The following is a 4,239-nucleotide window of genomic DNA, read 5'->3' as shown; positions in this document are numbered from 1 at the left end:
CATTTATGACATTTCTGGATTTATGAAAGTGAATTCTCCCTTTGAATTGTTATATCCATCTTTTAAAAAAAGAGAGTCAAACTCAAATTCAAATTTTAAGACAAGCCCACAGAGCCCATACAGTCAAATTTCAGTCAATACTAATTAAAACAAGGAACCCAAACAAAAGGCCAAATGAGACATTCTAGCTCACATGTTAATACCATAGACTGGTTAATACATAGTGAAGGCATAGTAAATTTGATTATTAGGCAATTGAGTTGTAAATTGCTGGCAACAACTTCATAACACAGTTAAATTAATATTGATTCATTTTAATACTTACGTTTTATAAGAACTAATTTAAGTAGTCTACATAAATTATATAAAGTAAAATAATTACTCCGGCATTAATTAATTCAATATAGTTTTAGGAGAAAAGGTCCGGTAATTAAAAAAAGGTCAAACGGTAAATCTGATTAAATAATTAATGATGACATTCTTTGATATTAACACACTTAATGTATTTATCTGGTCTACTTTAATGTCAATTTTTACAATGGCTTGTCTATAAAAAGTCCAAGGTTAAAGGCTAACGTTAGCTATATTTTCGGGGGGAAAAAGGCGAAAAAACATACATTAACGGCTCAAATTTTGTTACAAACTATCTTTACAAATATTAAATGGACTATTCATATGTTGGTGTATCGATGAGCTATAAAGTAGTTTGATTAAAAAAGAAATCGAATGAGTATGATTCGCTAAATAAAATTGACGATAGCCTACTCACGTTTCGGCTTAAGTTCTGGGTAGTATGAAGCTGCAGACTCGGAGACCTGCATCTACAGTCCCGCACCCAGAGTCCCGCATTCTCAGACCCCTCGTTTTTCGAGACAGCGCCTCCTATCAAATTGGATCGGATAAACATGTGAAGAACTTAAGCCGAAACGTATATCGTCCATTTTATTTAGCGAATCATACTCATTCGATTTCTTTTTTTAATCAAACTACTTTATAGCTCATCGATACACCAACATATGAATAGTCCATTTGTAAAGATAGTTTGTAACAAAATTTGAGCCGTTAATGTATGTTTTTTCGCCTTTTTTCCTACATTTCTGGCTTAACGTTTTTTCCTTACATTTCTAGCTAACGTTAGCCTTTAACCTTGGATTTTTTGTGGACAAGCCATTGTAAAAAAAAATATATATATTATTGCAATATATGCAATGTTTTATAGGCTATGTTAATTTATTTATTTATATGGACAGGCCATCATTCATGGTCTATGTGAGATGCAGGCATTATCCTGGCAGGAGGCTGAGGAGGTGTTAATTTGCATTTGCACAAAAAAAATATTATTTATTATTACACAATATTTTTGACAATGGCATTCATCTTTGATTTTAGTGAAGTCGAGGAATTTGACAGAGCGATTGCAAAAAGAAGGAACATTCGCCTACCAGAAAGTAATTATTTTACCTTATGCATTTACATTACATTTTACATTTATTCATTTAGCAGACGCTTTTATCCAAAGCGACTTATAAATGAGGAGTTTATTTTTAATGCAATTGAAGACGAAAAGCAAAGTCACTAACACAATTCTTTCTTCCTTTTTTCTTTGCTTTGTCCTGTTTACAGCAAGATGATGTTTAGGTGATCATTAAATAAAGTACAGAATTGTTTATTATTGGTGTTTTGTCTATTCTTATTTGAGTTTTGCTTCGCATTCAAAATATCAAAAAACAGGGTTTGTAATATTAGGATGGTGTGTAGAAAGTGCTCCCCTTTGGCACATGGACTCTCCCAGTCACCCCTGTCATTCAACGAGAAATGGACTGTTCCAAACTTTCCACCGGAGTTCGCGAAGTGAAGGGGAAGAGAGTAGACAGATAATAAAGGGAAAAGGAGATCGGTTGAATACTGTATATAGTTTGTAGAGTGAAATATAGTGCATTAGCCCAAATCGGAGGAGTTTTATCGATTGTGCGTGTGCGTGCATCACACTGTAAGTAATCACATAATTGTTGAACATTCTCAGCGAACGCTAATCCGCCTGTAGCTGTGTTTACATTTAAGGTTGTTTACTTAATTATATTCTACTGCTGTGACATTACTGCCATTCCATGTATATTGATGTTATACGTATTCTAGTTATATTTATTCCTTATCACCAATGCACGGTTGTATCTCAGGTCGCGCGCATGCGCTCAGTTGTTTACATCTCGGTTCGACCGCACATGCAGCAGTAGTCATGCTCGCATGCACAGCTCGTGCACAGCGTTAGCGCACACACATCCAGTCCCACTTTTTCAAGTATATCATCATAGAGATTGTATTGTGTTATATTTCACCGCTATTAGTCAGTATTTTACCAAATAAGTTGTTTGTGTTTTATATACATTTATATATATTTATATCTTTATTTTGTATTCACAGAACCACACATCTATGCACATTTAATAAACCTACGATTTGGAATATAACCTGAGTGAGACATCATTGTTCTGACCGGACAAACTGCAGCCTTCAGCCAAACCTGAACTAGCAATTAGAGTGAATACTCACAAGATTTTTCATGGTGTGATGTTAATTAGACCATTAGCTATAGGGCTCTTCGCCGTGACGTCACGACGCGGTTAAATGCGCTCTGGTTGGCAGAAGAAAGGTAATGGCCGCTTGCTGCGCAGCGCAAACACAGAAAAAAAATGGTTGTATCGTGCTGTGTGTGTGATCGGCTGTGTTAACAGGTTCGATAAGAGTAACCCCAAGAGCTTCTACCGCGTACCTAAACAGCCTGAATCAAGAAGAAAGCTGTGGATTTCTGCAATTTAGGCGTCTAGAACCCAGCGGAAAACGATCGCGTCTGCTACCTACATTTTGCGTTAAAAATTAAAACTAATTTAGTAAATAAATGTTACTAGTAGGTTCTATATAATTTATGAATGAATAACTGTACAAAATACCTCGGAAGATGTGTCAAAGTCTTTGTTTACACTACTTTTTGTGTGCATGTTTGTGACTGAGCAATGGAATAACATTGATTATACTTCCATGGTGTGAGCATGTTGTTGACAGTGCTGTTGTTGTTTTTAAACAAGTTAAGGTATTAAAAAACATTGTTGTGAAAAGCAATGATCAGTATCCCCTGATTATGTGCCATCTGTTAACATGCGATATGGTTCTTTCTGCCAACCAGTTCGCGGCCACGCCCATATCGTGACGTCACATTTGACGCCGGCGAACATCCCTATAGGTTGAACTGAAAGAAAATTTGGAATTTTAATAAAAAAAAAAACATTGTAGCAATATAATATCACATACTATTTTCAGAAGATAGTTCAATCTGTGATTGTATCCCTTCCATCAGTAATTTTCTTTCAATTACACCCACGCTCAAAAAATAAGGCCTACTGGGTAATTTGTTAGTCAGAACACAATGAGTTTTTTTTGGCACATGCATTAAGCAGGGAACGCAAATATTTATTTGGATAACTTTAAATAAAACGAGACCGTAATATTGCATCCGAAAAACAAGGGGTCTGAGAACGCGGGACTCTGGGTGCGGGACTGTAGATGCAGGCTCCGAGTCTGCAGCTTCATACTACTCACTGATCCTACTGGTTCTGATAAAGTGATGACTGGTCTGATCACGCGTGTGTGTGTGTGAAATGTGCATCCGCTGTTACGACTGAGCACATCGACCTTCTGATCTAATGACCATAGATTAAAAAGAAAGGACATGAGAACATACAATGTCCAAAGTTCACCATGAAATCTCAATGTTTTAAAAAATGTATTATCAATTGTTATGAATGTCTGTAAGTTCCAGCAATAAGAGAAAATAATAAAATTTTATGTATTATATCATTTGCTTGATGAAGTGATTCAGTGATTCTCAGCGCCACTCTGGCGACTCCTGCTGGTCAGATCAGTGTAATTACAAGCAGAAACACGCAGGAAAACACCTTTACAAACAACTGCTAATGTTTCATTGAAGCTGTAATCCATTTATTGCAATTAACAAATCATACAACAACATCATTAAATATGAGGGATCTTTATAATACGTGATATTATATTAAATTGTAGGGTTTGTATTAGGGGTGTAACGATATATCGTGGTACGATTTATCGCGATGCAAAAATGTCACGATATGTATCGTAGAGTTATGACGATATTATATAAAACATTTTTTTTTTTTTTTTTTTACGATTTGACGTCCGTTTTATCCTATTGGTTGAGCTACCGCACCC

The 4,239-nt window shown here is 35.6% G+C and overlaps 1 non-coding gene across 1 annotated transcript; it reads left to right on the top strand.

The window, feature by feature from the left end:
• Positions 1–3,596: 3,596 nt before the first annotated feature.
• Positions 3,597–3,696, top strand: LOC130086530 (small nucleolar RNA U13). Its single transcript, XR_008807223.1, has one exon. It is a non-coding gene; the product is annotated as a small nucleolar RNA U13 (small nucleolar RNA).
• The last annotated feature ends 543 nt before the right edge of the window (positions 3,697–4,239 follow it).

The sequence above is a fragment of the Rhinichthys klamathensis genome, unplaced genomic scaffold (genome assembly GCF_029890125.1).
Source record: "Rhinichthys klamathensis goyatoka isolate OS25496 unplaced genomic scaffold, OSU_Roscu_1.1 h1tg000096l_1, whole genome shotgun sequence".
In the NCBI taxonomy this organism is placed as follows: domain Eukaryota; kingdom Metazoa; phylum Chordata; class Actinopteri; order Cypriniformes; family Leuciscidae; genus Rhinichthys; species Rhinichthys klamathensis.
This window is presented reverse-complemented; position numbering and strand designations above follow the sequence as displayed.